The sequence below is a fragment of the Mobula birostris genome, chromosome 27, assembly GCF_030028105.1.
Source record: "Mobula birostris isolate sMobBir1 chromosome 27, sMobBir1.hap1, whole genome shotgun sequence".
Lineage (NCBI taxonomy): Eukaryota > Metazoa > Chordata > Chondrichthyes > Myliobatiformes > Myliobatidae > Mobula > Mobula birostris.
In genome coordinates, this window is record NC_092396.1 from 11,703,194 (window position 1) to 11,717,871 (window position 14,678).

Genomic DNA, 14,678 nt, shown 5'->3' on the forward strand with positions numbered 1-14,678 from the left:
TTATCTCTGCGTTTTATTAATTATAATTATAATATATTTCTGCACTTCGGGTTTTTTATGTGTTATAGGTCTTCACTAGTTTACATTTGCAATTGCTCTTAGATATTTCCAACTAATTCTCCTTGAGACTTTGCAGGTGTCCAATTAAGTATCTTTGGACTTTGTCTCTTATCAGAATTTTACTTGTAATCTCGTCAAGAGTCTGGGGTTTTAATTAGCAGGCCACAAATTCCTTCATGCCCTGCAGTGTATTTAAAGGGGTGCTAACGCCTCAGGGTCTCATTCTTACTGATGAAACTCTGGCTGGACTATTCCAAATTATCCAAGATCTCGTAAGTTCTGCTGTTTTGTTTTGTCTCCTTCATTAATAAAATTCCCAGTTTTGTTTAACCCTTCTGAGTCTCTGCACTTGGCTCTGAAGATGCAGCATGACAGAAGATTGTTGGTGTGAGAGGAGATGCTGCAAAATGTTCTTTGAAGTTCTGAAATCAGAATTGTGTTTTCTTAAATGAAAATAAATTTTGATTCCGAACCAAACTGCTTGATTGTTAAATTGGTGGATGATAGTAAGATAGATCTCATGTCAAGCTGATTGGACAGAATGATTATTTATGGAGAGCAGCACACAAAAATGTTGGAGGAACACAGCACGTCAGGCAGTAGGAAGGGGGAAGAAGCCAGAATAAGAAGGTGGGGGAGAGGGGAAAGAGTACAAACTGGTAGGTGATGGGTGAGACCAAATGAGGGGGAGGGGAGTGGGTTGGAGAGGAGGGATGAAGTAAGAAGCTGGGAAGTGAGAGGTGGAAGAGGTAAAAGGCTTAAGAGGAAGTCATTCTGATAGGACAGGACAGCTGACCGTGGGAGAAAGGGAAGGAGGAGGGGCACCAAAGGGAAGTGATGGTCAGGCCAGGAAAATAGTAGGGGTTAGAGGGGATCCAGAATGGAGACTGGGAAAAGAGGAATAGCTAAAGGGAGAAATTAATGGAAATAGAGAAATTGATGTTCATGCCATTCCTTATTTTGATTGTGTGAACTTTGTATGCAGACACCCATCAAAGAAAAATATTATCCTTTTGAAAGCCCATTAGAATCAGAGACATAATCAGATTTATTGTCGCTGACATGATTCATGACGCGTTGATTTGTGGCAGCAGCACAGTGTAATACATAAAAATGAGTACAATAAGAAATACATTTTAAAAAATGTACTTTCAGTGAGATCACCTACCATCCCTCTAAACTGAGAAGAATATAGTCCTGGTCTGCTTAAGCTAACCTCAGCCAACACGTTTGCCAGCCTCGCAATCCGTCTGTTAAAGGGCATTCCTTCTGCACTCGGAGAATGGATCGGGATCCAGCTTTCACCAGCCACTTCCTGAATCCAATTATCATCTCATCGTTCCCTCTATTAAACTTTCCGTCCACTTTCCCATCAGCTCAGAATAATTTACAAATGATTAATGTTCAAATTATATCCAATTTATTTTCCTTCCTGTTGACGGAGTCCTACATATAATAGACAGATTAATATTCTATTTCGTAATATATCTACGCTGCACACATGGCTCAATGCTCATCTTAGATAATACAGGTAATACATTATATCATAATATAAATTTGCTTCACATTTCAGCCTTTGTTATTTTGTAAAAATAGAGCTCCTATGTCATGTAATGAACAATGCATTAAAGGTTTACTTATTGACAACATAATGACCCACAGTGAATCAAATTCAGTTCCATTAAATCAGCAAATGCAATCAAAAGTGTAAACTTCTTGCAAGACTTTTAATTTGTCATTATGCGTTATATTTGGTGTGCCACCATTTCGATTAAAACTTGAATATAAATAGCAACTTTAAAACATTTCACAATCCAATTTTTTCTTCTATAAACTCCAGAGGACAATAATTATATTAATCAATTTGAGCATACTTCAGTGATGGAATGAAAACATTTTAAAATTTGTTCCCTGTTCCTTACTGATTCAGAAGCAAGATGTATCTATAAACATAGGAGTCACTATGCAAGTGTTAAAGGTTATAAGGAATTACTTTATTAGAGTTACATAAAAGATGGAAAGAAAAATAGATAATGAAGTAGAAAAAGAGACAAAATAAGACAATAATCAATCACTAATCACACCACACAATGTAGTGCTGGAAGGAACTACAAGTGTCCAACAGCTTTTCCAGTGTCTGTCTGTCTCTCTCTCTCTCCCTCTTGTTATCCTTGTCTCTATCTCTAGCTCTTAGCATAAATAAGGACCCATCGTAACAGATGATTCCCACTTGCACACAGAATTGCCCCTTTTATATCATAAGACTTTAAGACCATAAGACATAGGAGCAGAATTAGGCCATCTGGCCCATCGAGTCAGCTTCGCCATTCAATCATGGCTGATCTTTTTTTTTCTCCTCCTCAAGCCAGTTCCCAGCCTTCTCCCTGAAACCTTTGATGCCAAATCCAATCAAGAACCTATCAATCTCTGCATAAAATACACCCAACGACCCAACGACCTGGCCTCCACAGCTGCATGTGGTGACAAATTCCACAAATTCACCACCCTCTGGCTAAAGAAATTTTTCCACATCTCTGTTTTGAAAGGGTGCCCCTCTATCCTGAGGCTGTGCCCTCTTGTCCTTGACTCTACCACCATGGGAAACATCCTTTCCATATCTAATCTGTCTAGGCCTTTCAACATTTGAAAGGTTTCAAAGAGATCCCCCCTCATCCTTCTGAATTCCAGTGAGTACAGACCCAGAGCCATCAAATGTTCCTCGAATAATAACCCTTTCATTCCTGGAATCATCTTTGTGAACCTCCTCTGGACTCCCTCTAATGCCAGCACATCTTTTCTAAGATGAGGGGCCCAAAACTGTTCACAGTGCTCGAGGTGAGGCCTCACCAGTGCCGTATAAAGCCTCAGCATCACATCCCTGCTCTTGTATTCTAGACCTCTTGAAATGAATGCTAATGTGGCATTTGCCTTCCTCACCACCGACTCAACCTGCAAGTTAACCTTCGGGGTGTTCTGCACAAGGACGCCCATGTCCCTTTGCATCTCAGATCTTTGTATTTTCTCCCTGTTAAGAAAATAGTCCGCACATTTATTTCTACTGCCAAAGTGCATGACCATGCATTTTCCAATATTGTATTTCATCTGCCACTTTCTTGCCTGTTCTCCTAATCTGCTTATTACCTGTTTCCTTAAAAATACCTGTCCCCCTCTACCAATCTTTGTATCATCCGAAAACTTGTTGACAAAGTCATCTATTCCACCATCTAAATCACTTATATACAGCATAAAAAGACCGACACTGACCCCTGTGGAATGCCACTAGTCTCTGGCAGCCAACCAGAAAAATATCCTTTTATTCCCACTCACTGCCTCCTACCAATCAGCCAAAGCTCTAACCATGTTAATAACTGTCCTGTAATACCATGGACTCTTTACTTGGTAAGCAGCCTCATGTGTGGCACCTTGTCAAAGGCCTTCTGAAAGTCTAAATAAACAACATCCGCTGCATCCCCTTTACCTATCCTACTTGTAATCTCCTCAAAGCATTCCAACAGGTTTGTCAGGCAGGATTTTTCCTGAAGGAAACCATGCTGACTTTGCACTATCTTGTCCTGTGTCACCAAGTACTCCATCACCTCATCCTTAACAATTGACTCTATCATCATCCCAACGACTGAGGTCAGGCTAACTGGTCTATAAATTCTTTTCTGTTGCCTTCCTCCTTTCTTAAAGAGTGGAGTGACATTTGCAATTTTCCAGTTCTCTGGCACCATGCTAGAGTCCAATGATTTTTGAAAGATCACTTCTAATGCCACCACAATCTCTAACACTACCTCTTTCAGAACCCTAGAGTGCAGTTCATATGGTCCCGGTGACCTTTGTACCTTTAGGTCTTTCAGCTTTTTGAGCACCTTTTCTCCTGTAATAGTAACAGCACTCACTTCTCTTCCTTCACACACTACATCAGGCATACTGCTAGTGTCTTCCATAGTGAAGTCTGATGCAAAATACTTATTAAGTTCATCAGCCATCTCCTTGTCCCCGGTTATTCATTCTCCTGCCTCATTTTCTAGCGGTCCTATATCCACTCTCATTTCCCTTTTATTTTTAATATTTGAAAAAACTTTTATTATCCACTTTGATATTTTTTGCTAGCTTGCTTTCATATTTCATCTTTTCCCTTCTAATGTTTTAGTTGCTGTCTGTAGGTTTTTAATAACTTTCGAATCCTCTATCTTTCCACAAATTTTTGTTTTGTTGTATGCCTTTTGTTTTGCTTTTACAATAGCTTTGACTTCCCTTGTCAGCCATGGTTGTATTATTTTACCATTTGAGTATTTCTTCATTTTTGGAATACACACGTCCTGCACCTTCCTCATTTTCCCCCAGAAACGCACACCATTGCTGCTCTGCTGACATCCCTGCTCGCAGCTCCTTCCAATTTACTTTGGCTGACTCCTCTCTCATACTAATTTCCCTTTCTCCACTGAAATACTGCTATATCAGACTTTACTTTCTCCCTATAAAATTTCAAGCTGTGATCACTGGTTCCTAAGGGTTCTTTTACCTTAAGCTCCCTAATCACCTCCGGTTCATTACATAACACCCAATCCAGTATAGCTGATCCCATAGTAGGCTCAACAACAAACTGCTCCAAAAAGCCATCTCTCAGGCATTCTACAAACTCACTCTCTTGAGATCCATTACCAACCTAATTTTCCCAGCATGTTAATATCTCCCATGACTACCGTAACATTGCCCTTTTGACACGCTTTTTGTATTTCTTTTTGTAATCTGTGGTCCACCTCCCAGCCATTGTTGGGAGGCTTGTATATAACTGCCTTCAACATCCTTTTACCCTTGCAGTTTCTTAAATCAACCCACAAGGATTCAACATCTTCTGATTCTATGTCACATCTTTCTACAGATTTGATGCCTTTCTTTACCAGTAGAGCCACACCACCCCCTCTGCCTACCTTCCTATCCCTCTGATACAATACATAACCTTGGACATACCTTAACCATCCTTGAGCCACGATTCAGTGATGGCTACAACATCATACCTGGTAATCTGTAATAGTACAAAAAGATCATCCACCTTATTTCTTATACTACGCACACTTAGATACAACACTTTGAATACCAAATTTGCTCTCCTTTCTGATTCTGCATCCCTAATGTTTTGATACTCAGCCTGTTGGCAGCAGCTAAGGCCTATCATCTGCCTGCCCTTCCTGACAGTCTGACTGCCCGCTATCTTCACTGTTTTACCATCCGTCCTATCCTGAGTCCCTTCACTCCATTTCCCAACCCCCTGCCAAGTTAGTTTAAACCCTCCCCAACAAAACCTGCCAACAAAACTATTGGTCCCCCTTGGGTTCATATCCAACCTCTCACTTTTGAACGGGTCATTCCTTTCCCAGAAGAGATCCCAATGATCCAAGAACCTGACGCCCTTCTCCCTGCACCGGCTTCTCAGCCACACATTTAGATAGATTAGATTCAACTTTATTGTCATTGTGCCGAGTACAGATACAAAGCCAATGAAATGCATTTGGCATCCGACCAGAAATGCAAAGAATAGTGTTATTTACAAAATAACTGCAAATAAAAAAGTGCTACAGCACACAAATATAAAAGTACTGAGATAGTACAATACGGATGCAATACTGCTCAGCGCTGTGATGAAAGGTTCAGCAGGGTCACAGCCTCGGGGAAGAAGCTCTTCCTGTGCCTGCTGGTGCGGGAGCGGAGGCTCCTGTAGCACCAAATCATCCAGTTTCTACCCACACTGGTGCGTGGCACAGGCAGCGATCCAGAAATTACTACCCGGGAGGTCCTGCTTCTTAGCTTTCTACCTAGCTCTTTAACTTCTCTTTTCAGGACCTCTTTGCTTTTCCTTCTTATGTCATTGGTACCAATATGTACCAAGACATCTGGCTGCTCTCCCTCCCTCTCCAAAATGTTGTGGGTGCAATCTGAGATGTCCCTGACCCCAGCACCTGGGAGGTAATAAACCATCTGGGTGTCTCATTCACATCCACAGAATCTCCTGTCTGTTCCCCTCACTATTGAGTCCCCTATCACAACCGCTCCCTCCTTCTTTCTCTTTCCCTTCTGCACCATGGACACATGGTCAGTGCCTGTGACCTGGTCGCCTTGACATTCTCCCAGGCGGTCATCCCCCACAAAAGTATCCAAAGCGGAATACCTGTTTTTGAGGGGAATGGCCACAGGGGTGCTCTGCTCTAACTGCCTACTTCCTTTTCTCCTGACAGTCAGCCAGCTACTCGCCTCCTGCAACTTCGGGGTGACTCCTTCCCTGTAGCTTTGATCAATTATCCCCTCACTCTCCTGTACAAGCCGAAGGTCATCTAGTTGCTGCTCCAAATCTCTAACACGATCTTCAAGGATCTGTAGCCGGATGGAATTCACGCAGATGTAGTTTCCTGGGAGACTTTGGGTCTCCCACTTCTCCAACGTCCGGAACGAAGAACACACCGCAGCCATTTAAATGGTACAGTAAGAGAGAAAAAAGTCAAAAAGGAAACCTTAACAGACGCTTTACACAAAGCCAGCGCCTCTTCTGAGCCGAAGCCTTTTTTGAGCCAAAGCCTGTCACTTCTCTCACCACTGGCCTACTCCCAACAATGACCACTCCGCTTATCCCTTCTGTACTTTTATTCAGTTTGCAGAGCTCTGTTGCAACCGCTGATAAGCCACGTACAATGGGAAAATGCCCGCGAAGCTCTCGTTTTAAATAATCGATGCTGACCTGCGAGAAACACCTCTTCGTAGAGCTCTGTTGACGCTGCCAATAGGTACGTGCAAGTCCCCTTACTCTAATACTTTTCCTATGAGGAAGTGCCAGGCCATATCTGCATGTGCAGAATCTTCTTCCTCTTTGCAGCCAAACGTGTTTTCCACCATTATCTGCTCTCAGCATTATAGACCAATGCTCGCACTAAATTCTCAAAGCACTGCTGTTGTCTGGTTTCTGGTACTTTCTCAAAACATTCCCACATTCGAAACTAACACAATTTTGTCTTATGAACTTTCATTTTGTGTTACATATTTTAGCTTGTACCAAGGCGAAATCTAATTTAACTCTTTGTAAGAGGTCACCTCAGATTCAAGAGAGAAGTGACTCCTTTCAAAGAAGCAACGTGAATCTGCTGTTCTGTGCAAAGGTCTAAGGCACATATACTGTATGTAGCTAGGGTGCCTAAAACTTTTGCATGGTGCTGAAATAATTTTCTGAATTGCACTATACTACTGCTGCAAAAAGAAAAACAAATTTCATAATATATACTATGTGAGTGATGATAAACCTGAATCTGATATGGGTCTCTATTGTGGACTGAGAGTGGGAAGGGGGCAGAGAGAGGGGAATCACGGTTGGGAAAAGAGGAAGGGAGAGGGGAGGAAGTGGGAAGTACCAGAGAGGCATTCTGTAATCATCAATAAACCCATTGTTTGCAATCAAATGACCTTGCCTGGTGTCTCAGGGCTGGGTGTGTCTGCACCCATGCCAACCCCATCCCTGGCACTCTTTCTCTGCCACCTGTCCCACACCCCTCCCACAGCACTTCACCCCCTTGCTATTCGCAGCATCCTTTGCTCCTGCCAGGTTTACAAGCTCGCTGTCCAATCCACATTGACAAACACAGTACCGTGCAAAAGTCTTAGGCACCCTAGTCATATATACTGTATGCATCTAAAACTTATTACACAGTTTAGTACATGTTAGTGTAACACCCTGGTTCATATTTTTACTGTTATGCTGTACGTATTTCATTTAGAAGTTGTGCAAGAGCAGTCTGTTCTGCTGCAGGCCTGTTTGGGTTATTGTTGCAGATAAGGGATAATGACGGATGTGTGCCATCCAACTGGGGGGAGGTTTTCCTGGTGAGGGACACTAATATTGGCCTAGGGGGTTTTTTTTGGTTGGGCGGAAGATGAAGAGAGAAGACTCTGGGGAGAACCGGTCGCAGGATACGATCCGTTCTGTTCGAGATGGATTGCGAGCGACATTTGGAAGGTGGTGTGTGCTTTCACGCGGACCGAGGGCCCAGTGTGTGAGTGATGGAGAAGTTCAAGATGAGCTCCAGCTTGTGCACATTGGACTGTTTAATTAAAATGGGCCCTTTTCTTTTTGATTTTCTTTCTTAACCCTTTAGTTAAGATTCATGAATATAATTTATTTAATCGCATGCAGTGTACCGCCTGTTATTCTGTGACACTAATTTGTAACAGGGTAGCAAATTACACAGCGTCCACACAAACTGGGGTTTGGTGCGGGAGATCCGTCTCAGTCCCACGAGTTTGAAAGTGTTTTCCCTAGACTAACGCAGCCAAGGAAATCAGGGTGTTGCATTAGGATGTTGCCTCATTAAAATTTTCTTCTTTTGTGCAGATTAGTGGGTTGGCTTTGGTGAGCTTTTGTAACATCACAGGTAATCCTTCACTGAAGGAGAAATGATGTCACTGGGAATGATATTATTTTGCCCTACCAAGCTGTAACCATGCTATGATTGTACACAACTGAGGGATAGGAATAATTATGAGTACTAGTTTTTGTTTACTTTTCAATTAAACCAGTTAGTAAAGGTATTAGTTGGAGACAATCACAAAAACTTTGAATAGAGATCTAGAAATAGAAAAATAACTTGGTAAAATAATTAAACTGCACTCACCATGACAACAAAGCGGCTTCTAACTCTGAGTGAGCTGATTGAATAAGTTGGCTAAAGAAAAGAAGTTAACTGCAGGGCAAATGGATGGGTAGTGTGGCAGAAGTCTCTTTTACTTTTGCAGAGGCCTCATGGTCTTCGAGAGGATCCTAACAGAGCCACAAAGATTTTGTGCCTTTCAGAGTGGCAGGATGTACCGGAATGTTTTATAGCCAAAGATTTTTAAGGTATGTGCTCTATAAGACCATAAGTAGAATTGAGCCATTGGCCCATTGATTCTGCTCCACTGTTCGATCATAGCTGATTTATTTTCCCTCTCAACTCCATCCTCCTACCTTCTCCCGGTAACCTTAGACACCCTTACTAATCGAAAACCTATCAACCACTGTTTTAAATATACCTAATGACCTGGCCTCCACAGTCATTTGTGGCAATGAATTCCACAGATTCACCACTCTCTGGCTAGAGAAATTCCTCTTCATCTCCGTTTTCCTACTATTGAAAGCATCCTCTGCATGTCCACTCTATCTTTCAATATTCAGCAGGTTTCAATGAGATCCCCTCTCATTCTTCTAAACTCTAGAACGTAAGGGCTCAGAGGCATCAAACTCTTCTCAAGCATTAACCCCTTCATTCCTGGGATCATTCTCATAAGCCTCCTTTGGATGCTATCCAGTGCCAGCATATAGTTTCTTAGAGACGGGGCCAGAACTGCTCACAATACTCCACAGGTGATCAATACCCTATAAAGCCTTCCTCACTACCAGCTCAACCTGCAAGTTAACCTTGAGGGAATCCTGCACGAGGACTTCCAGGTCCATTTGCACCTCTGACTTCTGAATTTGCTCCCCCTTTAGAAAGTAGTCTGTTTGTGCATAGCATGACCCAAACACACCAATGAGACCGTCACCTGTTCAGTGATGCTGTTTAGGGGTTATAAATATTGAACAGGAAACCAGAGCAAACTCTATACTTTCGATTACTGGTTTGGGATGTCGTACACGCAGCTGAGAGTGTAGACTGGGCCGTGGTTTAGTGCCCTGTTTTAAAACCAATGACAGTGCAGCTCTCGACAGTAAGCAATCACCAGTACACTGTGCCCATTCACCAGTACTGACTCCGAACCAAACCTGCACCCTAACGTCCCTCAACCTGCAGGCAAAACTATTTAAAACGAATGAAAAAAGATCTTAATTGCTGCCATATATCATGTGGGTTTGAAATGTTCTCTCCTCAGAAGAGCTTCTCCTCTGCATCTCTGGATTATGCAATTTGGTAAGTGGGTGGGAGAGAGGGTCAAAAGGCGTAAATCATTACTTCAGTAAGAAATAATTAACTCCCTAATTGGTTTAGAAAGTGTAGGTGAAAAGATTTTTAATTGCAAATTGGAATTCAGAGGGCAAGGGTGGGAGAGCAGTTTTAACAGAGGGTTCCTCCCAGTCGTGGACGGACATGCAGAAAAATAGACCCATCTTCCTGGCACTTTTTGGTCAGAGCACACACCAATTCCAAAATGGCACTGGGAGTTCTACTGATGCCACAGGGCACCAGTTCACACCTGAGCAGCTGTCTAGACTTCTCCAGATCTCCACACCTTTGGTACCTCAGGCTTGAGATCCAGGAATCCCCTCACTTCACACTGTTACTTCTGAGTCTGCAGTGTATGCCTTAAAATTGGCCTCTTTGGCCAAACGGACACCAGGACTAACCTCTCCTTATGTGTCTCAGTATCAAATTCAGTTTGCTAGCACTCCTCTGAAGTAAGTTGCTATGTTGAAGGATTTGTTTTCACTTCATGACGGTGTGGAAAATGGGAATAGTACTTTGGTAACTGCCATGGTCTGACTGTTTTGCAAAACAGTTTCAGAAGCTATACAAGAGTTACAAACATTACTTCCACCTGAAGTTTCTTTGCATTTGATCAACTGAGAATGACTATTTCCTTCCCTCAACACACATCAAAGTTGCTGGTGAACACAGCAGGCCAGGCAGCATCTCTAGGAAGAGGTACAGTCGATGTTTCAGGCCGAGACCCTTCGTCAGGACTAACTGAAGGAAGAGTGACTGGATGAATTAGATAAGTTTTTAACAATAAACCAGTAATTTCATGTCAAGTGAATGCAATGTTATCATTTATTTTGAGAGGACTAGAATACAATAGCAAGGATGTAATGCCAAGACTTTATAAGGTATTGGTCAGACCACATTTAGCATGTTTTATATCAAGGGATGTTTGTTACATGTTTTTTTTTCAACATAATGCATAAAGAAAGAACTTGCATTCATATTGTCCCTTTCATAATCATTGATGTTCAAATGTGATTTAAAGTCCCTTGGCCCAGTTCATCCTGTCAATCTTGAGCTAATTTAATTCGCCTGGACTGGTCTTATTTCCCTCTAAAGTGTGGCACAGTAGTGTAGTGGTTAGCACAAGGCTTTATAGTACTGGCGGCCCAGGTTCAATTCCCACTGCTGCCTGTAAGGAGTTTGTACGTTCTCCCCGTGACCACGTGAGTTTCCTCCAGGTGCTCCGGTTGCCTCCCACAGTCCAAACACGTACCAGTTGGTAGGTTAATTGGTCATTTACCATGCCCCTCATGACTTAACAAACTTCTATTAGTCCACCCTTTAGTTTCCTTTGCTCCGAGGGAAAACAGCTCTAATGCCCATGTCTGTCCTTATAACCAAGCCTTCCGGTCCCAGCAGCATCCTTATGAAACATTTCGGCATCCTTTCTAGCTTAATCACTTCTTTCTTGAATAAAACACTTTTTTGATTGTTAACTCTCCTAAACTCCAAAACCTAGGCCTCTGTACCTCCCTATGAAGCTAGAACCCCAGCTTCTTAACCAGAGGACCACAACCTGTGGTGATTGGAAATAACATCTCCACCTCGCTGACAGTCAACACTGGCTCACCTCAGGCACATGTGCATGGCCCACTGCTCTGCTCTCTCTACACCCATGACGGTGTGGCTAGGCACAGCTCAAATGCCATCTATAAATTTGCTGATGACACCACTCTTGTTGGCAGAATTTGAGATGGTGATGAGAGGTCATACAGGAGTGAGAAAGATCAGCTGGTTGAGTGGTGCACTCAATGTCGTTAAGACCAAAGAACTGATTGTGGACTTCAGAAAGGGTAAGATGAGGAATGCACACCAGTCCTCATAAAGAGAATCAGAAATAGAAAGAGTGAGCAAATTCAATTCATGGGTGTCAATAACTCTGAGGATCTATCCTGGGCCCAGCATATCACTGCAGCCACAAAGAAAGCATAATAGCAGCTGTATTTCATTAGGAATTTGAGAAAATTTGGTATGTCACCAAAGACACTCGCAAATTTCTACAGATATACCATGGAGAGCATTCTAGCTGGATGCCTCACTGACTGGTATGGAGGGGGAAGGGGCTGCTACACAGGATTAAAATAAGCTGCAGAGAGTTGTAAATTTAGTCAGTTCCATCATGGGCACCAGCCTCCATGGTATCCAGGACATCTTCAAGGAGCAATACCTCAGAAAGGCAAATTCCATCGTTTAGGACCCCCATGATCCAGTTCAAGCCTTGTTCTCATTACTACCATCAGGGAGGAGGTACAGAAGCCTGAAGACACACACTCAATGATTCACAAACAGCTTCTTTCCCTCTGCCGTCCGATTTCTGAATGGACATTGAACACTACCTCACTACTTCATATTTTTTTTTGCACTACTTATTCAACCTACTGTAATTCATGTTTTTTCTATTATTGTGTATTGCTTTGTACTGCAAAGACACCAAATCTCACAGCATATGCTGGTGATATTAAACCTGATTTTGATTCTGATCCGTATTTGGGAAACCTGATACCCTGGTTTGCAGTGATCTCCCACACACAAACACGTGATAATGAACAGATGACTTTTTAAAAAAACCTATATTGGCTGAGGGGTAAAAATTGCCTGTAACTCTTAAGTATTCCCTTTTACAATTACCTGAAAATACAGATAGTTCATCATTTGTAAGATGGATCAGCTGGTGTCGCAAAATCAACCTTTCACTCAATGTCAGTAAAACTATGGAATCAACTATGGATTTCAGGAAGGGGAAGTCAGGAGAACATACACCAATCCTCAATGAAGGACCAGTGACGGCAAGGGTGAACAGTTTCAGGTTCCTAGGTATCAATATCTCTGAAGGTCTATCCTGGGCTCTATATATTGTTGCAATAATTAATAAGGCACATCAGGAGCTAAGGAGGATGTCATGAACAGAGCAAACACAAAAAGAGAAATAATGTATGAGATCATGAAAGGCAACCTAACTCCATTGGACATGTGATTAGGAAAGAGGAGTTAGAATGCACTCTAATTATGGGAAAGATTGAAGGGAAGAAAGCAAGAGGAAGACAAAGACAAATTATGATGGAGACAGCAGGCAGAGAACTGGAAATGAATACCAATGAATTGATCCTCTTGACCTGAAACAGGGGTGTGTGGGCCATGGCAGTCAAAGCTCAAACTGGGCATGGCACCTGATGATGGTGATGATGACACCAGGAGCTATATTTCATAAGGGGCTTGAGGGGATTTGGATTGTCAGTAAGGACTCTATAGCAAATTCCTGCAGATGTGCCGTGCATTCTGACCAGCTGCATCACTGCCTGGTATGGAGTCTCCAATGCAGACCAGAAAAAGTTGCAGAGGGTTGTAAACTCAACCAGCTCCATCATGGGCACAAGCCTCCCCACCATTGAGGACAACTCCAAGAGGCAGTGCCTCAAGAAGGTGGCATCGATCATGAAGAACTCTCACCATCCAGGACATGCTCCCTTCTCATTACTAACATCAATGAGAAGGTACGGGAGCCTGAAGACGTGTGCTCAGTGTTTGAGCAAAGCTGCATTATCAGATTTCTGAATGGTCTATGAATCCATTATTTTGCTCTATTTATCTATTTTATATATTGCAGGCACAGCCTTAAGTAATTTTAGTAATTTTTATTTATTGCACTGTACTGCTGCTGCAGACCAGAAAATTTCATGACTTAAGTCAGTGATAAGAAACCTGAATCTGGTTTTTATTCTGATTCTGATTCAACAGGCTAGATTCCTCTCACTTCCATAGGAGAAGATTAACATGATTTGTTTGCAACTTGTGTAGAATCAGTACTTTAACGACTAGTATCTTCTTTATGCCATTCAGCACAAAATATCATTCCTTGACTCAGAGATCACTGCGTACATATGTTAATTTATATGACTAATGACACAAGCTATTTGCATTTCTTAAGCAACACACACAAATAAATGCTGGAGGAACTCAGCAGGTCAGGTAGCATCTATGAAGAGGCATAAACAGTTGATGTTTTGGGCTGAGATCGTTCTTCAATTATTAAGTAATTTATTGGCTGTTTGAATCACTCTGTAAAAACAAACTATTCATTTACTTGTTAGTACAGAGCTTATCTCTTAGAGTTTAGAAGGTACACACACGTTCCTGGAGGAATCTCAGCCATTGTGGAATGTACGTTGAGAGGCCATGTGTGTAAATTAAACTAGCTGTTTTCAAAAATAACTTTGAGCACTTTTAAATTGGTTTTGATGCTACACTGGAGATGTATTCTTGAAGGTTCATAAAGTCTTTATTGCCTGTGGAGCTGCAAGAAATGACAAAGCCCGTGTGCAGGAGTTTGCCTCTGAAACAGGTGCACAGCAGATGCAGTCTCCCTGCCCTACCCTCATCTCTGGAGCACCTGGGTAACAGAGACATCCGTCAGGCTCCTATTTATTTCAACTTCAAAGTAAATTTATTTGTAAAGTATGTATAAGTCATTGTATACTACCCCAAAATTAATTTTCTTGTAGTAGAACAAAGAAATACAACACAATCAGAATCAGGTTTAAATATCATCAGCAAAGGTCAAAAAATTTGTTATTTTGTGGCAGCAGTACATTGCAATTCATAGTAATAAAGACTAAAAAT